We start from the raw sequence: 25,544 nt of genomic DNA on the forward strand, positions 1-25,544 counted from the left end.
TCCCTGCAACATCTGTCATTTTCTTATCTGATTATGATTGCCTTTCATTCCAACCATTATAGACCATGGATGTTTTGATAAGTAGATCCGCAATGCTGAATTATTTCTAAAACCAGGCTCCCTCTCTTGTCTTGGTTTAGGTTCCTCCTAAAGAAGACCCTGAGCCAAGGATTTGGCTGCAAGTAACTGATTTGGGGGGTAATCCCGGGATATATGGTGAGGGACTGGGTAGTAAGGCAGGGGAGGGATGGATGCCAATGAAGCAGGTGTTTATGAGCAAGGTACTTCCAAGGCAACCAGAGCCCATTCTTGTGAGTGACTCTCCGAGAGACTGTGGAATCTCTTTCAGAAATGTCCCACTTAAGGGCAGGGAAGCTCAGTATGAATCATTAAAATTTTTTTTTTTTAATTTATTTTTGAGATAGAAAGAGCGACCAGGGGAGGGACAGAGAGAGAGGGACAGAGAGGATCTGAAGCAGGCTCCACGCAGAGACTGGAGAGCCTAATGTGGGGCTTGGACTCCTGAGCTGAGAGATCACAACCTGAGTCGAAGTCAGACACCTAACCAACTGAGCCACCCAGGCGCCCTGCTCAGTATGAATCCTAGTCATCCATCAACACTTCTCTGTCATTGCTTGAGGGTCATCCCAGGGACACGAACTTTCAGTTATTTCCAGCCATCCTCCAGAGCGGGCCACACATGCCTACAGGCAGAGAGAAGAAGATGCTCTCTCTGTGGGCTGTCTGCAGGAGACAGGCATCAACTATACCCTCTGGGTAAAACAAGATGTGGTGAGGCAGAAGAAGTAAGATTCTGGCCATTTTTCTTTCACAGAGACTGCAGGGCCCAGGGTCACTAGTTCTGACTTGAGTCTTAGCACCAACGATCCCTGTGACTTTGAGCCAGTTACAGAACCTCTCCAAACCACAGGCTTTCTCCCCTGGACTAGGGTTTTGTCAGAAAAAATATCTTAAACTCAAATATGAGCAAAAGGATCACTGAATGTTCCTTCTGTGATGTCCTGGCTTTAATTTTCTACTCACTGGGCTATTTTATAAATCTGGAGGGGCAAAGGTTACTTTGTAGACTTTGCTCTATAGCGATGCAAATAATTTATTTCCAGTTTTATTTTTTTGTATGATGTTTAAATAGTTGACACACACCATATTACATTGGTTTCAACTACTCTATATGCTATGCTGTGCTCACCACAAGTGTGGCTAACACCTGTCACCATACAACACTATTACAATATCATTTACCATATTCCCTATGCTCTGCCCTTTGTTGATGTAACTTCTTCATTCCATAACTGGATGCCTGTATCTCCCTCTCCCCTTCACCCATTTGTCCCATCCCTTCTACCCCTCCACTTTGGTAACCATCAGTTTGTTCTCTGCATTTATAGGTCTGATTCTGCTTTTTGTTTGTCTATTAATTTGTTTTGTTTTGTCTTTTAGATTGCACATGAGTGAAATAGTATGGTATTTTTCTTTCTCATTCTAATTTATTTCGCTCAGCATAATACTCTCTAGGTGCCTCCATGTTGTTGTAAATGGCAAGCTCTCATCCTGTGTTTATGGCCCAGTAATATTCCATTACATACACACACACACACACACACACACACACACACACACACACCACATCTTTCTTATTCATTCATCTATTTATGACACTCAAGTTCCTTCTCTATCTTGGCTACTGTAAATAACGCAGCAATAAACATAGGGGTACATATATCTTTTTGAATTAGTGTTTGCATTTTCCTTGGGTAAATAACCAATAGTGGAATTACTGGATCATATTGTGATTCTATTTTTAATTTTTTGAAGAACTTCTATACTGTTTTCCACAGTGGCTGTGCCAATTTACATTTTGAACAGTTCATGAGGATTCCCTTTTCTCCACATCTTCACCAATACTTGTTATTTCTTGTCTTTTTGATATTTAGCCATTGTGACAGGTGTAAGGTGATATCTCATTGAGGTTCCCATTTGCATTTCTCTGATGATTAATGGTGTTGAGCATACTGTCATGTATCTGTTGGCCATCTGTATGTCTTCTTCGGAAAATATCTAGGCAGGTCCTATACCCATTTTTTAAGAGTATCTATTTATTTTGAGAGAGGGTGGTGCTCGCTTCGGCAGCATATATATTTTGAGAGAGTGTGGAGAGGGGTAGAGAGAGAGGGAGAGACAGCATGGAGCCTGATGTGGGGCTTGATATGATGAGATCATGACCTAAGCCAAAATCAAGAGTAGAATGCTTAACCAACTGTGCCACCTAGGCACCCCCTGTGCCCATTTTTAAACTGGATTATGTGGTTGTTTGGGTTTGTTTGTTTGTTTGTTTGTTTGTTCTTTGGTGTTTTTTTTTCTTTTTTGGTGTTGAATCTTTCTCCAGTTTTAAATTTTTTTTAATGTTTATTTTTGAGAGAGAGAGAGAGAGATACAGTACATGAGCAGGGAAGGGGCAGAAAGAAAGGGAGACACATATCTGAAGCAGGCTCCAGGCTCTGAGCTATCAGCACAGAGCCTGATGCAGGGCTCAAACTCCTGAACCATGAGATCACGACCTGAACCAAAGTCGGATGCTTAACCGACTGAGCCACCCAGGCACCCCGTCTCCAGTGCTAAAATCTTATTATACATACAATAGAATACTACTTGGCGATGAAAAAGAATGAAATTTTGCCATTTGCAACAATGTGGATGGAACTACAGTGTATTATGCTAAGCAAAATAAGTCAGAGAAAGACAAATATCATATGATTTCACTCATATGTAGAATTTAAGAAGCACAACAGGTGAATGTAGGGGAAGGGGAGGAAAAGTAAGATAAAAACACAGAGGGAGGAAGGCAAACCATAAGGGACTCTTATATACAGAGAACGGAGTGGGGGTTGATGAAGGCGAAGTGGGTGGTATGGTGAGTTGAACGGGTGATGGTCATGGAGGAGGGCACTTTTTGGGATGAGCGCTGGGTATTGTATGTGAGACATGAATCACTGGGTTCTACTCCTGGAACCAAGACTGCAGTGTATATTAACTAACTTGAATTTAAATTACAAAAACGAAAAAAGGAAAATCTTGTTTTAACTTTGAAACTCTCCTATCTAAGCTGACATAAGACCAGCTGTTTGTAAAACAGATTAAGTAAGTAGCTGGGAATGGGGCACAGATATGCCTACCTCCAGGTTTCTTAAAAGATGGCAAGTAGCCTGTCTGTCTGGCTCTCTGAGTGTTACAGGTGCTCTTCTAATGATCCCCAGACCCCTTCCAGCTCTTTTTTTTTCTTCCAGATATCTCTTTTATAGAAGAAAAATCTGGAAACAATAAAAACCCACCCAAATGAGAAAAAGCAAAGAGTATTTATTTATACAAAGGAGTCAGCTGCTGTCACTTGCATTTAGCAGAGACTGGAAGGCAGGCAGTGAGGTGGAAAGCTTTAAAGTGGAAAAAGGGAAGGATTCAGGTATGCCCTGGTTGGAGGCTGTTGGTATAGGGAAGCTGTAGAAGGGCTGAGTAAAAGCAGGGCATCCTACAGGATTGGCTTGGGGGGGCATATTTGGCTTTCTCTTTCTGATTCTAAGTTGGAAGCAGGCACACATATTAAAGAAGCTATCAGTTATTGATTGAGTACAGACCCTTTTGGGCTGATTGCTATAGAAATTATTGTTTGGTCCCCTGGACTGGTTGCTACAGATCGTGGATTGGAGTTCCATTTGCGGATATCATCTGGCCATCGTCCATTTGTTTCTTCGGCCTTTGAAAACTAAGGGTTAAGTATATTAAGTTGCTTGAGGTCCCACACAGTGGCTAAGGTAAGATTCCACGTCTCCCATGCATTCTAGCCTTAGTTTCCCTGTAAAGAGCTCAGGTTTCTTTGGTTGGGAAGTGACGCAACTTCCTGAGGCCCAGACCCACTGACAGCTATAGCAGCAGCTACCAGGAGGGCCTGGCAGAAGAGCTGGAGAGCAGCTTGTGAGGACATGTGAGAAATCCCAAGGCCTTCCACACAATGAGACTTCAAAATGAGCAGTGAAGGCTGAAAACTGAGGGGCTGTGTGAAGTTGGCAAAAATCTTGGTATTTATGTGACCTCTGAAACCCAAAGCGCGTGGAACCCGTGACAATCAAGGTTCCATCTACCTCTACACTTGAATACCACATACTGAACCAGTCATATTCCCTCCTCAGGAATCTGCAAACAGCTCTGCACACCAGAGCGTGACCACCTCCCTTATCTGAGAACAGCATTACAAACAGAGCAAAAGTCGCTCTTGCTACGGGGATGGATCGAAAGACTCTGTGATCAGTCATTCCAGTCACGAGAGTCTATCCCTAAACCAGAGATGGTAATGAAAGTAATTTAACATACATCTATAATTAATTTGTTACACTTTCCCTGCTGCTGGCAAATCATACTATTTTAGAAAAGTTCATGGAACTAATCTCCCAGAAGAGAGGTGGGATGGAAAGCCTTCAGAAATAAATGGTTTTGTTTACTCCTAAACATGTGAGGTTTAAGAGCCAATTTTGGCTACAGGTCAGGGTTAATTTAGTGTTTCAAATCTGTCTTTTAGAAAATTATATAAAGTCAAAGATCTTCTCCTTCCCACCAGATATACAGGAGGTCTGCAGCATAAAAACCATTTTCCTTCTTGAATGATTCCAATAATCTGGTAAAGGCAATAGATAATAAGTTTTATTTTTTAAATATGAAGACAATATAAAGGTAAGCTATGTTAGAAAAAAAGGACTTTACATTTATTTATTCAGTTGTGTCTAGAGAATAAAGAAAATATGGTGCATTCCTGATATGGGTCTTACTTAAGTGATTTAGATGACAAAGGCCAGATTGCTAAGTAATGTGGCCAACCCATGGTGACTTGCCCAGGACTTTCCTAACTGTAGCAATGAAAGTCCTGTTTCATGTAGTCCTGGGAAAACTGGGATGATGGGTCAGCCTACCTAAGACTGCAGGTTTAAATTTAAATTGATTCAATTTTGAAAAATGATGAGCGGTGTAATATGGAATCAAGTCACAATGAATCCTAATCAGTGTCCTTAAACAGATTTCCAAAATATGGGATAAGAAAAAATTGATGAAGAAATATAGGAGTCAGAGATATCACAAACCACACAAGATTCACAGAATTGGATATTTGAAAAAAAAATCATTTGAGAGCAACCTCCCATTTCATATCCAGGTAGCAATCCAAAATAAGGCAAGACATGCCTGAGATTCTTTGACACTCATATTTCTTTCATTCCGCTGGATTTGTTGTTGTTGTTTTGTTTCTAAGAATATCTGGAGAAGTGGTTCTCAAAGCACATTACTAGGCCAGCAGCAACAGCACCACCTGGACACTTATTACAGATGAAAGTTGCTGAATCTGAGACTCTGGGGGAAGAGCAGAAATCTGTTTTCTCAACCTCTCCAAGTGATTTTGACGTAACTTAATGTTGAGAACCACTGATTGAGAGCAATCCTCCCTAACCTTTTTCGTATCATGGGATACATCAGGAATGATCATATTTAATATAGCACATGGGGCAAATGGACGAGGCCACCTGAGGCTGTATGAAGAAGAAAAAATAATCACTTTCTCAGCATGACTGCAATCAGGCATTCAGAGTTCGTGTTTCAGCACACCACATGGGAAAGGAATAGATGGCTACACTTACCTTTTCTACATATTTGTCACTCTTGGTCACCTATCATATGAACCAGTAACCAGTAACCAACAACGGGTAACCAATAATGGGTTTTGCCATGGTTCTGATGCCACTAAACAAATGACTTCCAAACTGCCTTGTGTAGATGAATCATAATACAAACTCAGGCAATCTAAGTGATAGATCTTTGCCTCAACCATGTTTCCATACACAGACACCCTAAATCCTGAGGCATCCTGTGGACAAATGAGTCAGAGAACAGTGAAGGAGGGACCAGAAGAACAGGTGAGTCCTGGTTTTGAGCCATATTGCATTGTGTTTAATCTAGTAGACTCTTACATTTTAAGGAAAAGAGTTTGAGTTTGTCATCGTTTTTAGACTCCAAAGGAGATGTTGCCCTAAGTGTCTGAGGGGGGTGGTATTTTACTCATCAGTAAAGCTGGAATTTGATCCCACTGACAATTAAGAGCCAAGGCGGGAGTCTGTCAGTGAGTCTTCGATGCCCAAAAGAGCAGTGAATTGGGGCAACAGCTCAATAGAACTTTAAATTTCTTGTTGTAAGGATCTTAACTTAGTGGAGACATAAATGATTTGAATGAACTAGTTTATAATTCAGGGTGGATGATGTCAATATGGCAAGCAATATACTTATATGGGGAGCTGTGTCGGAAAATGTTTACCCTTAGTCTAAAAATTTAGATACCCTCACATTGAGAAGTGTCCAGAAATATATTTTAAATTTCAACAACCACTGCTGACTCCTTCCAGAGAGGCCCACGTTTATTTAGCACATGGCTTTGTGAAGATGTATGTATCTTAGCAACAAAACAGAAACTTTCCCCAATTTGAAGACGCTTTAGAGCCATTTAAAATCCTTCAGCTATAAATTAGACAAATGTCTAATTAGGAACAACTTGCAAAGCATTCTTTTCTTTTCAAATCATCAAAGCAATATTTTCTTTTCTTTTTCTTTTTAAATATAATTTATTGTCAAATTGGCTAACATACAGTATGTACAGTGTGCTCTTCATTTGGGGGGGTAAATTCCCATGATTCATTGCTCACATACAACACCCAGTACTCATCCCAGCAAGTGCCGCCCTCAATGCCCATCACCCATTGTCCCCTCTCCCCACTTCCCCATCAACCTCAGTTTGTTCTTTGTATTTAAGAGTCTCTTATGGCAAAACTATATTTTCAAAGTCTCAATAGAGCACATGCATCTTCCAGTATAGTCCTTGTTTTGTCATCCAAGGTTAATTCAATTGTTGTATAATTTTACTTCCATAATTTTTGCTTTTTCAGATAGGGTTGGCATGGTAATTGCTTTTGAGCAGCTCTAACACTTAAGACTTTAAAGGTTGTAAAAATGAATAAAGGAAAACTCTCATTCAAAAGGGAGTCAGGAAATCCTGAAGGGGGCACACTCCCACATAGCACTCATGGAAGCTTAGTTTACATAATCTAGCAGGTGGAAGGAAGATTTTCTTCTCGTCCAGCAATAATCCAGCCAATGGGAATCACCGCAACTCAGCCAAGGAGAAGTTGTTAGGAACCCAAAACCTTGCTCTTCTCCAATGGACTTTTGTTTCAAATAGCCCCTCCCAATTTGCCTTCTTGCCTCTCTAAAATAATGTTCTTCTCCTTCCTTCCCTGGATTTGCCTATGCTTTTCCATAATTTGCATATCATGAATTGCAATTCTTCTGCTATTCTCAAATAAACTAATTTTGTTCAAAACCTGGCTATTTTATTTACAAGGTTGACAAAGTCAAAGACGACACAAGTGCAGAGATAGATCAATTTCCATAAAAAGACTGAATTCCAAAGCTATGCTTATTATCATTATTTTAGTTTATTTACTTATTTTGAGAGAGAGAGAGAGAGCGCGCACACAGGGGAGGCAGAGAGAGGGAGAGAAAGAATCCCAAGCAGGTTCCACACGGTCATCACAGAGCCCTTCGCAGGGTCTGAACCCATGAAATGCAAGAGTCTGATGCTTAACAAACTGAGCCACTCAGGCACCCCTATGCTTAATATATATATATATATCTCAACACTATGCCTATATTAAAAATATATATATAAATATATATATTATATAATATATATAAATATATAAATATATATAAATAATAATATATATATTCTAATATAGGCATAGTGTTGAGATATATATATATATATTAATATAGGCATAGTGTTGATAAAGGGTAACTTTTGTAGGAATGTGGTTTTATTTAAACTTAGTTCAAGGTTATAGAAATTAATGAGCCTATGGGACTTGAACAAAAATTCACCTTCAAATTTGTTTCCTGGACAGTGTGTGGGTGGAGGGTAGGGAGAGACATTGGAGGAGGGCTTTTCTAACATCAGCTTTTTCTTTCCAAACTCAAATACGCTCGGGAGGATTTTTACTTAAAGCAATATACGATAAGGCATGGACAACTTATCAGTGTTGCTCTCCTTTTCAAGAGAACAGACGGTAAAGGAGAAAGATCTTCAGTCGAGGAGGGAGGAAAGGTAATCAAAATGCCAACTTCTCAATTTTGTTGTGGATTTGAACGAGGTACCCCAAACTAGCAAAAGGCACTCAATATTTTCACAAGGCAGTTCATCTAAGTAAGATGGCAACTGCAATTCTGACAAAAATGATAAAACCATGCAGTAAATATTTACTGAGCACTTATTCTTCACCAGGAAGAACACTGCTTCCCCATCTCATTTAAATCTTACAACTCTTCACAATATCATTACTATTATTCGACTCTTACGACTCCAATTAAAGAAAGCCAGGAGTTTTATCAGTTCTTTACATATTTTGGGTACTGACTTTTTATCAGACATACCATTTGCAAACATCTTCTCCCATGCTGTAGGTCACCTTTCAGTTTTACTGATTGTTTCCTTGGCTGTGTGGAAGCTTTTTATTTTTATGTAGTCCCAATAGTTTACTTTTGTTTTTGTTTCCATTGCCTCAGGAGAGATATCTAGTAAAAGGTTTCTTTGGCTGATGTCAATACTCAAAAAACAAATCGTCTAATTAAAAACTAGACAGAAAACATGAACAGACATTTTTCCAAAGAAGACATCCAAGTGGCCAACAGACACATGAAAAGATGCTCTGCTTCACTCATCATCAAGGAAATACAAATCAAAATTACAGTGAGATATCACCTTATACCTGTCAGAATGAGTAAAATTAACAACAAAAGAAACAACAGGTGTTGGTGAGGATGTGGAGAAAGGGTAACCCTCTTACACTATTGGTAGGAATGCAAACTGGTGCAGCCACTCTGGAAAACAGTATGGAGGTTCCTCAAAAAGGTAAAAATAGAACTACCCTATGATTCAGCAATTGCACTATCAGGTTTTACTGAAAGAATACAAAAATACTAATTCAAAGGGATACCTGCCCTGATGTCTACAGCACCATTATCTACAATACCCAAGACATGAAAGCTGCCCAAGTGTCCATCTTGGAATGGAATATTACTCAGCCATCAAAAAGAATGAAATCTTGCTATTTGGAACAACATGGATGAAGCTAGAGAGTATTATGTTAAACGAAATAAGTCAGTCAGAGAAAGACAAATACCTTATGATTTCACTCATATGTGGAATTTAAGAAACAAAACAAATGATCATAAAGGACCAAAGAGAGAGGCAAACAAAGAAACAGACTCTGAACTATAGAGAACAAACTGATGGATACCAGAGGGGAGGTGGATGGGAGAAGAGGGGGAAATAAGTGATGGGGATTAAGGAGTGCATTTGTTGTGATGAGCACTGAGTGTTGCACAGAATTGTTGAATCACTATATTGTACACTTGAAACTAATATTATACTGAATGGTAACTAACTGGAATTTAAATAAAAACTTAAAAAAAACCCCAGGAAACAGAGACTTAGAAGCAATAAATAACTCTGCCACCCATAAGAAATAATTGGCACAACTAGGAAACGACTTGGTGCTTTGAATGAACAACTACACTGCTCCACTCAAAAGCCAAAGCCTCCCCTTTCCATGGCTGTGTGTCCTGCTCAGGGGGCATGAACTGACTGGCTGAGGTGTTAAGAGAAAATTTCAAAGGCCCACAGTTAACAAGAGCTAATTTCGCTTTTGAGTCATAACATACACCAAACTGGGGGAAGGGTGGTTCCTCAAATGGGCAGGCCTCTGCTCTCCTAAAAAAAAATTCCAAATTACTCATAAAGCCCTTGATTCAATCCAGAGCTTATAGAGTTTGCTCTGCCCCTGGCCCTCTTCAAAGAAGGTATTACTTACTGATTCTTTGGATCTGCCCTAATTTGGAAATAGGCAGCCATAGTTCCCTGAAATGGCTCCTTATGAGGTCGGTGTTCAGAGCACACTTTGCATCTCTCACAGACACTCATACAGCACAAGTCTCTGGTTCAGAGGTATTAGGATGATGTTTTACCAGGAAAACTGAAATAGAGAGTCGAAGCAATTTTCTAAAGCAGCTTAGGCAAAAATTTCAGATGAATGATCCTGATGTTCTACAGTATTCTCATGAGCCAAATAAGTGTCCATTTCTTGACTCTTCCTCTCATTCACAATTGTTTTAAACAATTGTCTACAGAGAGAATTTATACCACTGGGAACAACCGTAAACAAGCTAGGAGCAATATGGCTCTGAAAAGAAATGTCAGAGACAAAATCCAGAAGCATAACTATTGACACCTGAACAAAGCCATCCTCAAGTCAAATGGGCCATCGTCAGATGCGTTTGCTTTCTTCCTCTGAGGGAGAATTCCAAGTTGTCAGTAGAAAATTCCTACCTTTCTTTGAATCTGAATTCTCCCATAATCTATGCATTATACCTATACAGGGATTTTTGCAGGGTGGAATGGAAAAGGTACAAAAGGCTACAATGCTTGATTCAAAGTTTATACTTCTTCCTCTGAAAGAACCCAATCCTTTTTCTCACAAGTGTGCTGTTAAGAATAACTAATGAATGATCATAAACCACCCAGACAACTTAGTGTGCAGCATAAGTGATGGATCCTATTTTTCTCTTGTGGCTTTCTTTCCATTTTATACAGAGCACAGAGAGTCTGAGTTTTATGTCTGTGCTCTGTTATGTGATCCCTGTGGCTTTTTGCAAGTAACAAATGCCCCTCCTCAGCTAATACACATCAAGCCCCACATGCCTGTGTTCCGTGGAGACTGCTTTTATAGATGAGGTGACTGTATGTGATTGTACCTTCTGTGGTAATGACCTTGTAAGTTTTGAATATGTGAAGAACAAGCTAATGAGAGGCAAGCCTCAAAATGTATTTCTGCCCTATAAAAACAGCCTCCAAGCACAAGAAAAATCCAGAACTGTTTTTGAATTAGGTGTCTATCACTGTCAGAGTCAAAGCCAAGGTTTTCCCAGAAACCATTTGGAGAGAAAGAGAACACTGCTTGGGGCTAACTGCCTTGTTAAACAACAGGAGAGTCTCAGAGCATCATATCAACATAAATTCACTCAATCTTCTGTTTGGAGAAATACAGGGAATAGAAAACTAGTCACAGAAACTGTTTGCTGAGGACCCACACAAACAACCATGTCTGTAACCTCAGGGTTACAACCTTCATAGTAGAAAGGTAAGAGTCCTTTTCCCAAAGAGCTAACTGTGAACAGGACCCCAAAAGGATGGACAAGACAGTTGTTTCAGCTCCAGTTGTTTATTTCAAACTGGAGAGAGGTTGCAGAAGAGATGGGGACCTGAGGAGTCTCTTCTATGCTATGAAACTTGTCCCAGCTCTGTAAGAACTATGGGGATTTCATTTAAATTTATGCCATGCCTTCTGTTTTCAGCTTATATATGTAAAGAACTTGGGAGTCAACACTCTCATTATTAAAACAGGAAAACTATGGACAAACTGGAAATCAATGACTTTTGTTGGACCCAACAGAGTACTGAAGTTGTGAGGCAAACTCACTCCCAAATATGGAGAAACAGAACCATCGAGAGGGACACAGTCGATATACACCTATCTGGGGGCGGAAGCTGCTAGAGCTGTAAACTGGTGAGACCATTTAAATGAAAGCTTTGAAGGACTGCTGGAGACTGAGTGTGGACTAGTTTGAGACTGAAACTCCTGGGTGACACAATCTTTCGGAGATGCAACACTTTTTTGGCTTACACATCTAGGAATCTACCAGATTCTCACACTAAAGATCTAAGAATATCCCTGTGACTTCAGAAGAGGTAGAGGAAGAATAATTATTGTGAAATCTGCCCAGAGCCTTCTACATAACAAAGGTCTACTGGGGCTGGGGGGAGGGGTGGGGAAGATTTTGCCAGAGTGTTACCTTAGTTATCTCAGTTGTGGTAAAACCACTTCCCTCAGCTCCCCTCTAGTTGGATGGAGTGAACTAAAGTATTTGCTATGGGTTGAATGTGTTCCCCCAAAATTTGTATGTTGAAACCTTAACCCTTAGTGTAGATATATTTGGAGTTGGGTTCTCTAAGGAAGCAATTATGGTTAAATGAGGTCATTAACATGGGACCCTGATCTAGTAGGTTTAATGTCCTATAAGAAGAGACATCAGAATGCCCTCCCTCCATTCCTCCCCTCCCCCCATGTGTATATACCAAGGAAAGGTCATGTGAAGACACAGAGAGAAGATGGCCATCTGCAAAACAGAAAGAGAACCCTCACTAGAAACCATATTGGCTAGAACCTTATCTTAGACTTCTAGTCTTCAGAAATGTGAAAAAATACATTTCTATTATTTAAGCTGCCCACTCAATGGTATGGCAGCTGGAGCAGAGTAATACAAAAAAAAAAAAACCAATCTAAAATTCTATATTCATGGAAATTATCCTTCAAAAGCGAAGGAGAAATAAAGACTTTATCAAACAAACAAAAACTGAGGGAATTCACCAGTAGATTTTTCAGGTAGAAGGAAAATGATACAGGTCAAAATCTGGAACTATACAAAGAAAAGAATAGCAGTGGAGAAGGAATAAATTAAGGCAAAGTAAAATATTTTATTTTTCTCATTGCTTAATCTAATATATAACTGTCTGTTTAAGCTAATAGCAACAATTTACTGGGTGTTTGTAGCATACAGAAAAGGGAAATGAATGACAAAATATGGGAGGAAGGGATTGGCAATGTTCTGTTATTACATACCTGCACTACACGTGAAGTGTTATTTGAAAGTGGACTTATATAATTAAAAACACATATTATAAATTTAAGGCAACCACTAAAATTTCTTAAAGGAAGTACATTTAATATTTTAAGAGAGGATACAAAATAGAATCACATAAAATGCTCAATTAAAATCAGAAAAATTGGCGAGGGGAGGGAAATAAAGAACAAATACAGAACAGAACAATTAGAACAGAACAATTAGAGACATGGTAGCTATTAATCCAACCATATCGCTAATTACTTTAAGTGTGAATGACCCATAAACACCAGGTAGCAACAGAGATTTTCACAGTGGAGATAAAAACACATTCCAACTACATGTGGCCTATAAGAAATGCACTTAATGTATAAAGACTCAAGTTAAAAGAAAGGGGATGGTGAAAGATGTACCAAACTAATAATAATCAGAAAAAAGCTGGAGTAGAAAAATTAATTTCAGCAAGGCAGACTTCGAAGAAAAAATGATTATGAGGGACAAAGAGGGGCATTACATAATCATAAAAGGAACAATTCTCCAAAATGCATGGCAACCTTAAACGAATATGCATCTGTGAGGAGAGCATCAAAATATATGAGGCAAACACTAAGAAAACTAGGAGGGAAAACAGACAAATCCACCATTATAGCTGGATACTTCAACATTCCTCTGTCAGTAAGTGATAGATCAAACAAGCAGAAAATCATGAGTATGTAGTCATTTGAACAGCACCATCAATCAACTTGATCTAATTGATGTTCATAGAATAATCCATCCAACAACAGCAGAATGTATATCCTTCTCAAACTCACATGGAACATTCACCAAGATAAACCAAATCCTGAGGCATAAAGCACACCTTCACCAATTTAAAACAATAGAATTTATACAAATATGTCCTCAGAAGACAATGGAATTAAACTAAAAATCAATACAAGTAAGATATTTGAAAAAAAATCCCAAATATCTGAAAATTAAACAACACACTTTTTTTTCTTTTCAAATTTTTATTTAAATTCTAGTTAGTTAATATACAGTGCAATGTTGATTTCAGAAGTAGTGATTCATCACTTACATACAACCCCCAGTGCTCATCATAACAAGTGCCCTCCTAAATACCTATCACCCATCTAGCCCACCCCTCACCATGTTCATCAACCCCATTTGTTTTCTATTGTTAAGAGTCTCTTATGGTTCAACAACACACTTTTAAATCAACCATAGCTCAAAGAAGTCTCAAGAGAACTTTGTAAGAATATTTTGAACTAAATGAAAATAAAAATATAACTTACCAAACACGTGGGATATAATGAAAATAGTTCTCAGAAGGAAATTTATAACATTAAATATATGTATTAGAAAAGAAGGAGAATCTAACAGCTACAACCTAAAATTCTGCAATAGAAAACTAGAGAAAGAAGCTTTAAATCTAAAGCAAAACTAAGAAAAAAAATCAGAGCAAAAACCAATGAGAGTGAAACATAAAACAATAGAGAAAATCCATGAAATCAAAAGCTAGTTCTCTGAAATAAAAAATAAAATAAAATTGATAAACCTCTATTCAGGCTAACCAAGAAAAAAAAGGAAAGAAGAAACACATTATGACATCAGAGATGGAAAAAAAAATGTTCATTTCTATTGACCCCTTGAACATTTAAAAGATAATAAAGGAATGTTGTGAACAGGTATATGTCTACAAATCTGTTAATTCTGATGAAACAGACCAATTTCTTTCTTTTTTTTAAGTCAATTTCATGAAAGATAAAAACTACCGAAATGCACATGGATAAACAGATAACCAGAATTGCCCTATATCAATTTGAAAGCTTGAATCAATAATTAATAGCCTTCTAAAAAAAAAAAACAACCCAGAAAACTAGACTTCCAAATTTACTGATTAATTTGACTAAGCATTTAAGTTAGAAATTATACCAATTATTCATAATCTCTTCTAGAAAACACAAGCAGAGGGGATATTTCAAAAGTGTGAAATATTCTGAGTCTAGCATTACCCTAATATAAAAACCAGATAAAAACATTAAGCAAGAAAGGAAAACCACAGGTCAGTATCTATCGTGAAAGTAGATGCAAATATCCTTGACAAAATATTAGCAAATCTAGTATATATTTATAACACACATATACACAAAATACATGTATAAGAATTATACAACATGATCAAGTTGCATTTTTCCAGTTATGTGAGTCTGGTTCAACATTTAAAAGTCAATCTAACCCACCACATCAACAGGCTAAAGAAGAAAGACCATATGTGCTTATCAACTGATGCTGAAAAAGCATTGCATGAAATCAAACATCAAATTATTATAATTCTCAGCAAACTAGGAGTAAGGAGGAACTTCAACTTAATCAAGAACATCTACAAAAAAGCTACCGCTAAGTCATTCATACTTCATGGCAAGAGACTAGATAATTTCCCTTTACGATTGGGAACAAGGATGAGACAAGGATGTCCTCTTTTGCTGCTCCTATTCAACATCATACTGGAAGTGCTAGCTGGTTCAATAAGAGAAGAAAAAGAAATGAAATGGATACCAATTGGAAGGGAAGAACAAAAATGACATGATCATGTAGGTAAGAAATGCAAAAGAATCAACAAAAAAATGGAATAGGTGAATATAGCAAGTTTGCAGTAAAAAAGGTCAAATACAAACTCAATTGCTGTATGTACCCGCAATGAACAACTGTATTTTTATTTTGTTTTTCTTTTTTCTAAAGTTTACTTATTTTTGAGAGTGGGGAGTGGCAGAAAGAGAGGGGGGAGGGAGAGAATCCCAAGCTGGCTCCATCCACACTGTCAGCATGGAGTTGGGTGTGGGGCTCAAACTCACAAACCATGAGATCATGACCTGAGTCGAAATCAAGGATCACCCAGGTACCCCCTTTTAAAGGTTTTATTTAAATTCCAGTTAACATACAGTGTAACATTAGTTTCAAGTGTACAATATAGTGATTCAACAATTCCATACATCACCCAGTGTTCATCACAAGTGCACTCCTTAATCCCCATCACCTATTTAACCAATCCTCCCACCCACCTCCCTTCTAGTAACCATCAATTTGTCCTCTATAGTTAAGAGTCAGTATCTTGGTTTGCCTCTCTCTCTTTTTCCCCTATGACCATTAGTTTTGTTTCTTCAATTCCACATATGAATGAAATCGTATGGTATTTGTCTTTCTCAGACTGACTTATTTCACTTAGCATAATAGTCTCTAGCTCTATTCATGGTTCCAAATGGCAATATTTCATTCTTTTTCATGAATCTGTAAAAAATCTGTCCATCTGTCGATGGACACTTGGGCTGTTTCCATAATTTGGCTATTGTAGATAATGCTGCTATAAGTATCGGGGCGCATGTATCCCTTTGAATTAGTAGTTTTATATTCTTTGGGTAAATACCTAATAGCGCAATTGCTGGATCATAGGGTAGTTCTATTTTTAACTTTTTGAGGTGCCTCCATACTGTTTTCCAGAGTGGCTGCACCAGTATGCATTCCCACCAACAGTGCTCTCCACATCCTCACCAACACCTATTGTTACTTGTGTTGTTGCTTTCAGCCATTCTGACAGGTGTGAGGTCATGGTATCTCGTTGTAGTTTTGCTTTGCATTTCCCTGATGATAAGTGATGCTGAGCATCTTTTCATGTGTCTGTTGAGCATCTGGATGTCTTCTTTGGAAAGGTGTCTATTCATATCTCCTGCCCATTTGTAAACTGGATTGTTCATTTTTGGGGTGTTGAGTTTGATAAGTTCTTTATAGATTTTGGATACTAACCCTTTATCAGATGTCATTTGCAAATATCTTCTCTTATTTCACAGGTTGCCTTTTAGTTTGGTTGACTGTTTCCTTTGTTGTGCAGAAGCTTTTTATTTTGATGTAGTCTCAATAGTATATTTTTGATTTTGTTTCCTTTGCCTCAGGAGACATATCTAAAAAAATGTTGCTCCAGTTGAGGTCAAAGAAGTTATTGCCAGTGTTCTTTTCTAGTATTCTATGGTTTCAAGTCTCACATTTATGTCTTCAAGACATTTTGAATTTATTTTTGTAAGAAAGTGGTCGAGTTTCATCCTTTTTCATGTTGCTTCCAGTTTTCCCAACATCATTTGTTGAAGAGACATTCTTTTTCCCACTGCATATTCTTTCCTGATTTGTCAAAGATTAATTGGCCATTTAATTGTGGGTTCATTTGGGGTTTTTATTCTGTTCTATTGATCTAGGTGTCCATTTTTGTGCCAGTACCATACTGTTTCGATTACTACAGCTTTGCAATATAATTTAAAAATCCAGGATTGTGATGCTTCCATCTTCCTTTTTCTTTTTAAAGGTTGCTTAGGCTATTTGGGGTGTTTTGTGACTCCATACAAATTTTAGGATTGTTTGTTCTAGCTCTGTGAAAAATGCTGTTGGTACTTTGATAGGGAATGTTTAAATGTGCATATTGTTTTGGGGAGTATAGACATTTTAACAATACTTGTTCCTCCAATCAATGACATTGAATGCCTTTCTATTTCTTTGTGTCCTCTTCAATTTTTTTCATCAGTGTTTTCTACTTTTCAGAGTACAGCCCTTTCATCTATTTGGTTAGGTTTATTCCTTGGTATCTTATTTGAACAAGTGGAATTTGAAAAAAAAAATCCATTCACAGTTGTACAAAAAAAAAAAAGATCTAAATGCAAAATACTACAAAATTCTGATGAAAGAAATCAAAGAAGATGTAAATAAATAGATATTCTATGTCCCTCAATTGGAAGACTCAACATTATTCAGGTAATTCTTCCCAACTTGATCTATAAATTCACCACAATTTTCATCAAAATTCCAGCAAAAGGTTTTATATTGATAAACTGACTCTAAAGTTTATACGAAAAAGATAAAGACCTAAAATAGCCAAAACAATATGGAAGAAGAACAAAGTGGGAGGACTCCCACTACCTGATTTTAAGATTTACTATAAAGTTACAGAAATCAATACAACATGGTACTGGCAGAAGAACAGACACACAGATCAAGGGAAGAGAAAAAAGACTTACCTAAATATAGTCAGGTGATTTTTCTCAAAGGTGCAAGGGAGAAAAGAATGTCTTTTCAACAATTGACGTAGGAAAACATGGATGTCTCTCTATAAAAATATGAACCTAGAGGGGCTCCTGGGTGGCTCATCAGTTAAGTGTCCGACTCTTGATTTTGGCTCAGGTTTGATCTCACAGTTGTGGGACCCAGCCCTGTCTCAGGCTCCATGCTGGGCATAGAACCTGTTTAAGATTCTCTCTCTCTCCCTCTGCCCCTCGCTCCCCACTTTCTCTCTCTCAAAAAGAAAAAAAGAAAAAGAAAAAGAAAATACAAACCTAGAAACAGGTCTTACAAAGTTCTCAAAAGTTCCCTCAAAATATATCATAGACCTAAATGTAAAAGGCAAAACTGTAAATCTTTTAGGAAAAAAACACAGGAGAAAATATATGAGTTTGAGTTTGGTAAGGAAGCTTTAGATAAAATGCCAAAAGCACAATGCATGGAAGAAAAAGTTGATGACTTGACTCTATTAAAATAAAAACCTCTGTTCTGTGATAAACACTGTTAAGAGAATGAAAAGACAAGCCGCACACTGGGAAATGATATTTTCAAAACGCATATCTCATATTGGACTTGTGTCCACAATATGTAAGATACATATGTTAAAAGTTAACAATAAGAAACAACCCAGTGAAAATCTGAGCCAAAGATCTGAACTGAACTTGACCCCAAAAGATATAAAGATGGCAAATACGCATATGGAAATATGTTAAATGTCATTTGTCATTAGAAAAATGCAAATTAAAACACGATACATACCTATTAGAATGATTATAATCCAAAAAAATGTGTAATATCCATTGCTGGCAAGGATGTGGAACAACAGTCTCATTCACAGTTGGGATGAATGCAAAACTGGCAGGGTTACTTTGGAAGAGTTTTACTACGTGGTCAACAATATTGCTTCCAGATATTTAGTGAATTAATAAGAAAAATGCATGTCCACACAAAAACCCAGCATGTGAACGTTTATAGTCACTTTATTTACAATCAGCATATACGGAATGCAACCAAGAAGTTCTTCAACAGGTAAATGGATAAACAAACTGTGATATATCCATACAGTGGTATACTCTTCAGTAAAAATGAATGGGCTATTATACCACTAAACTTAGAGAGGAAGAGAATTAGGTATGCATATAATCTGATGGTTTAGAGCTGTGCTGTCCAATATGGTAGGCACAAGCCACTGTGGTCATTGCACACTGAAACATGAGCAGCATGACAGAAGAGGTGAATTTTAAATTTTATTTTATTTCAATTAATTCAAATATAAATATCCATATCTGCTTAGTGGCTGCCATATTGGGTGGTCTAGCTCTAAAACACGAAGCTCTGCTCCCTGCCTCCCTGCAATTTTCTCTAATCTCAAGTCCAATGGATTTTTCCTCCTGGCTCTGTTAGTATGAGGATCAAATTAGCTTTTCCCTCCTTAGTTCTTATTTGATGATCTGTCATAGTGGTAAGTGGGAATTTGGGACATGGAGAGTGAGGATAAGCAGAATAGTTGACTTAACAAAGGCAGTACTCTACGTTTTAGTGTTGGTCACTACTCTAAACATTTTGTATGACTAATTTTATTGAATTCTCATAGAAATCTTTTATCTAAGTACCACTATTATTTGCATTTTATAGATGCAGCACATGATGCACAGAGAGCCTTGCAATAGTCACTCAGCTAGAGAAGGCCAGATCCAGGACAAATTCACATGGTAAACCACTGTGCTATAGTGCTTCCTGGTATCAGTCTATCTTATTCGGCCTAAGGACTAGACATGTCACTAATTTGCTTCCAACTTGAGATTTGAAAGTGGCAGCTTCTGGGATTTAGGCATTATTAATGATTAGTGCCTTTGTTCAAAAAAATACGTCAGTTCCCTGCTTTACATTAGGGTCCTGAGGGAGTGGGGCATAGGACAGTGAAGGGTTGATAGGAGCTGGGGAAAACAAAAGACAGCCATGTGCCTCTAACATTTGCACTGATCAGGTTATTCTCTAGGTCAAAAAACTTCAATGGTTCCCAGTAGTCTCGGCACCAAAAGCAAACTAATCTTTGTGACCTTATCTTCCACTCTTTGGGTGTGTAAGCCTTTTGTAACCCACTGATCACTAAGCTCTTCGGGCATTAGTCTTCATGTCTTCTCAACATGTGATTGAAGCATCTTTCCCACTGGGATGTAGGATGTTACCTCTATTCATGCATCCCAATCCTTTCTCTCCCTCTAAGGGTATGAGGCTGAATGATTTCCTCCTTTCTATTCCCACTGCCACTGCTCTAGCTCATGTCCACATTACCTAGACCACCACAGTCTTTTAACTTCTTTATCATCCATCTCCAAAATGATTTCCCACAGATGCTGGCCTGGTTTGCCTAGCACAGCTTAGCAGCTCAGACTCTCACGTGTTTGCTCAAATCTTTTATCCGTTCCTCACACTGTGGTAATAGTGACTGTTTTCTAGCTCCCCTGATCCTTAGACTTGCATTTCCTCAAGTATGTCGGTGTGTTTCCATCCCAGAGCCTGTGCACCAACTGACCTACAATGCTTTGTCTCCAGATGTTTGAGTGGCCAGCTCCCGCACGGCAGGCAAGCCTGTGTTCAAATTTCACCTCTCTGAGAGGCTTCCCATGATAAGCCCACCTATTCTAGCTCCTCTTTTATTCTCTTTTCCCCTGCTTTAGTTCTCTTTGGGACACTTATTATCACTTACCATGTGTATCCATTTTTTGGTAATTTCTGTATTCAAATATTATTCTGCGAAGGCTTGCTTATTATCTGTTTTATTCACTGCTGTTCCTAGCACCCAGAACCATGCGGAGGCACCCAGTAAACATTTTTTAAGAAAATGAGAAAACGTGAAATAGAAATCAGAACAGCTCTATTAATCACACACCCGATTACCTGGGACAGAAAACTAGGATGGCAAAATTTAACATTTATGAGTGGAAACAATCTATAAAATTTATGAGTATTGTTTTTCTGGAGTTGTATTTTCCAAACAGGCTCTATCAAATACCGGCACACTTAGTTGGGAAAAAAAGTGTCATGTGGACAAAAAACATTAATAAATGTTGCTTTCCATATCCAGTTCATGAAGATTCACTATGTGTGTCAGCATATTAAAGGTTCTGAGCAGTATCAGCACAGAATCCCTTCTCCAAAGAGTCCCTTAGAGTAGACTCAAGCTAGGATAGTCACCGCTCATGCAATAATTCTATCCTTCCTTTTTCTGATACATACACTGTGTATCTTGGCACAAGGGTAGTCAGGCATATGACCCATGCATGGCAAATTATATGCCTTATGATTTGGCTAAAGGGTAGGCACATGAACTAAACCAAACCAATCAGAGCAAATTCCTAAGGTTTAAAGGCTAGGACTGGAAAACAGACTTCCCTTGTCTCTCAGGCTGTAATGTTTAAATGGCCTGTTACACACTCTTTGCTATGTGAAAAAGGCCTGTATATGGCAGGAGAAAAGCCAACATTCAGGGAGAGACTTAATTGAGAGATGGAGAGAAAAAGAGGAGGGAAAACTGAATACCTGAGAATAATACTGATAAATACTAACCATATGGCATTTAAGTTTCTAAATCTAATCATCCCTGAAGCCAGATATACCCCATCCTGATACTTAGATATATAAAGAGATGCATTCCCTCTCTCTCCCCCCAGTTTAGACTGGTTCACTAACACATATTCAATACCATTTTCTGCCAAATATGCTCTGAGAAATCCTGCCCCATAGCAACCTCAGCAATAAGACTGAGTTGTTGATTACCCACTCAAAAATTAAAAAAAAAATTAAAATGCTTATTTTTGAAAGAGAGAGAGAGATGATGATGATGATGAGCAGGGGAGGGGCAGAGAGAGAAGGGGACAGAAGATCTGAAGTGGGTTCCGTTTTGACAGCAGAGAGCCTGATGCGGGGCTTGAACTAACAAACTGTGAGATCATGACCTGAGCTGAAGTCAGACGCTTAACCGACTGGAGCCACCCAGGTGTCCTTAGCCCACTCAAATTTTAAAGGAAAAAAAAAAATAACGATCCAATCCACAAGAGAAAATGGCACACTTATCTCCGGATGATATACAGGTCTTATAAACATAGATATGCTCCCTGAATGAAATCTATGAGAATTCCTAGCTTCAAGCCAGAGCAAAGTATTCAGACACAGTGTGTCGTTACACAAGGACCAGGGTGAGCACAGTCAGATTTTGTAGCACACGGTTCCAAGGTAGGGGTCAATGCTGTTCACAGCAGTCTTTGGAGAAAGTGTGGCAAACCTGACTGTGTGAGTCCTCTGTGTCTCTATTATCCTCCACCCAGGAAAGCAAGACACTTATCCAATACCTCTTTATGTCCTCCAACAGCGTCTCAGCAGACAAGGGGCTTAATTCATATTTGTGGACTGAATGAAACTCAGGCTGGGCCTGTTCTTTATTAACATGGTTATAGTCAAGGTTGACTTAAGGAATTCTTAATAAAATTTATTTTCAGCACATTACTTCATGAATGCTATCCTTGTAGATTCATATATATTCAGTGGTTGATTTGAAAAATCTAAAAATACCGTCCCTTGGCATTTGCCCTAGAACAGCGTGCTGCCTTGATGTAGCCATAACAGCCACACCATATGGGAGGAAACCTGGGTACTTTCAAACAGACTCTTCTTTTAGGATCCAGTCTGCTGCTGTTGCTCGGGCTTGCAGCGTCCTGAGCCTCTTTATTTAGGTACAGCATTCCAGGGCTATTATTTCATATGTAGCGTTTTTAAATAGCTTGTAGTTTGGGCTTTTCACCACTAGAGTTCAATCTTGCTCTTATCTACGTGATTTCATAGAAGAAAAATAAAACGGCACACCCCCCAACACCCAAACACAACAAAAGTCAGGGAAAACTCCCAAAGTGCTTTCTCCAATTCAACTCCTGACCTGTGGCTACCAAGAGCTGACTTACTGACGTGCCTTTTCATTTTGACACATGTACTTCCGGATTGGTATTGTCCTCAAAGTATAAAATTCTTGAATGCCTTTGCTTTGTTACAAGTAATTTGTCAGTGCTTGATAAATAATTTCTTTTTTAGAGTCAGTTTGTTTCTTTCTAGGTAAAATCTTCAGTTCTAATTTATAGGCTGATTTATAGGAGAGCGTGCTTCTGGTCAGTGGTACTTGGGGGTTCATGGCAGTGAGAACTATAGTAAACACAACACTGCTCTCTGGTTCTCAAAGTTGATCACTCATTTTTATTTTTTTATTTTTTATTATTTAAAAAAAATTTTTTTAACGCTTATTTCCTTTTGAGACAGAGAGAGACAGAGGATGAACGGGGGAGGGTCAGAGAGAGAGAGAGGGAGACACAGAATCTGAAACAGGCTCCAGGCTCTGAGCTGTCAGCACAGAGCCCGACGCGGGGCTCGAACTCATGAGCCATGAGATCATGACCTGAGCGAAGTCAGACGCTTAACCGACTGAGCCACCCAGGCGCCCTGATCACTCATTTTTAAAGAAGTTTTCAAAAAACAATTTAGATTTCTCCACGAGTCTGTGATTTCCAAATTAAAAAAAAAAAACTACTGGGGCGCCTGGGTGGCGCAGTCGGTTAAGCGTCCGACTTCAGCCAGGTCACGATCTCGCGGTCCAGGAGTTCGAGCCCCGCGTCAGGCTCTGGGCTGACGGCTCGGAGCCTGGAGCCTGTTTCCGATTCTGTGTCTCCCTCTCTCTCTGCCCCTCCCCCGTTCATGCTCTGTCTCTCTCTGTCCCAAAAATAAATAAACGTTGAAAAAAAAAATTTAAAAACAAAAAAACAAAAAACAAAAAAACCTACCGCTTCTTCCCCTTCCTTTTTACCCACTGTCTGCAGATATATTCCTGATGAGACCAATATCAAGTATAAGACTACAAATCCCAAATCCTGCTTCCTATATGACCAGTGACTCCAAAACTTATCATATATGCCTAGAGCATCCCAATCAAGTGACCTTAAGAAGTGCAGTTTTATAGGGTGCAGGCATGTATATTTATCATCATTCTGTCTCTTAGGGCCTTACTCTTTGAAGTATCTCTCATCTATCACACACAGCACTCGAAGGATACCTTGGAATGAGTTCATCTTTGCCACCTATAGAGGTTTTGCCAGACGCTGGACACAGTTAAGGCAGAGAAAACCAGACTGAGTTACATAATAACAGCCTGAGGAAAAATTTGAAAACCTCATCTCATAAATGAAACTTTGTTTTATAAACAACTCAGAACCATTTTACAAGTTAAGGTACAAATAAGTATGAGGTATGTTTTCCTATTATTTACTTTTTGAGGGGAGGTGGGCAGTTAGGGAAATAAATTCTATGGGAAGAAAAGGAACATTGACAAGAGAGGCAGCAAAGACACAATTTTGTCACAGTGATGCTATCAGGCAAAACTCCTAGAGCCTCTAAAACAACGGTGTACCAAATTAGGGATATAGAATACTATGTGATATTTACTGAGTATTTACTGCCTGCTTGGCATTTTCTGTGGTTTATTTCCTGTCATCTTTACCTCAGCCTCATTATTCAAGTTTGCTTCTTAGTCCCATTTTTCGAATAAACATATTAATGGATGTAAGTAATTTGATGAGGGCCACCCAGACAGTAAATGGTGATGCTGGAGGTCAAACCCAGGTGTCCCCCTGCACAACGTGATCAATAAGGGTTCTACGTTCATATGGTCTGAACTTTTTGGAGTTACAGATTAAGAGAATAATAACAACCCTGATATAAAGAATGGCCATTTCCAGGCAGAACGGAAAGATCTGAAAGGCAAGAGAAGATCTTCAGGAGCTAGATGATAAATCATGTGCTAACAGTGAACATGATCATCAATGAGGGTGTAGCCACAGGAACATCCTGCTCAGAGAGTTGAAGTATGTAGGCTCCAGCATCTATAACAACAGAGGACATGGCCATGTGGCAAAAACCTCTCTCAGTCACGTAAGTTAAAGCTTTTATCAATTTTTTTCATAGGAGAGAGAAAAATGAACAAATGAGCAAATACACAATATACATGATGGTGATAAGTGACATGGAGAAAAATAAAACTGGGAAGGGAGACAAGAGGCACTCTTTTGTTTTGTCTTCCAACTTTGAATAATAATAGTAATATAATAATAGTAATAATGAGAATAGTTCTTACCACTGAGTCATTACAGACATTGGTACAGCTAATATTTATTCAGTGCTTACTATGTTTCAGGCCCTTTTAATTTATATCTCATGTAATCAACAATCTTTCTGACACATAAGGAAAAAAGACCAAAAAAAAAAAATCATACAATTTGTTCAAATCACACAGCTACTAAGAAAAAGATGAGGGGCGCCTGGGTGGCTCAGTCAGCTGTGCGTCCAATTTTGGCTCTGTCCATGATCTTGTGGTTTGGGAGTTCAAGTCCCGCATCAGGCTCTGTGCTGACAGTCCAGAGCCTGAGGCCTGTTTCAGATTCTGTGTCTCCTTCTCTGTGCCCCTTCCTCACTCGTGCTTTGTCTCTCTCTCTCTCTCAAAAATAAATAAACATTAAAATTTTTTTTAAAAAAAGAAAAAGATGCAGACATTCTGAGTCAGAACCCAAGTTCTTAGT

This window comes from Lynx rufus, unplaced genomic scaffold, assembly GCF_022079265.1.
Source record: "Lynx rufus isolate CCGP_SWC_20201006 ecotype Redwood Valley unplaced genomic scaffold, mLynRuf1.p SCAF_4, whole genome shotgun sequence".
NCBI classification, from domain to species: Eukaryota; Metazoa; Chordata; class Mammalia; order Carnivora; family Felidae; genus Lynx; species Lynx rufus.